The sequence below is a fragment of the Octopus bimaculoides genome, chromosome 10 (assembly GCF_001194135.2).
Source record: "Octopus bimaculoides isolate UCB-OBI-ISO-001 chromosome 10, ASM119413v2, whole genome shotgun sequence".
In the NCBI taxonomy this organism is placed as follows: Eukaryota; Metazoa; Mollusca; class Cephalopoda; order Octopoda; family Octopodidae; genus Octopus; species Octopus bimaculoides.
Window position 1 is genome coordinate 21,213,843 of NC_068990.1, and position 301 is coordinate 21,214,143.

Below are 301 nucleotides of genomic sequence, written 5' to 3' on the forward strand. Positions count from 1 at the left end.
AGAATGTCAGCATAATGGATACGACCAACTATACAGAATGACAGGCTACATGACTGACAATCACAGTACTACGTATCTAATATGCGTCATAAGCACAGACAAAAACGTATATGTATACGTATGCACATGTATAACTATATATGAATATAGAGATATATACATACATATATATATATGTATGTGTGTGATGTGTGTGTGTATAGGTATGTATGTATGCATGTATGTGTACATATTTATACCTGTCTACGCATGCGTATACATAACTATATATGTTTGTATATGTATATATATATATATATAT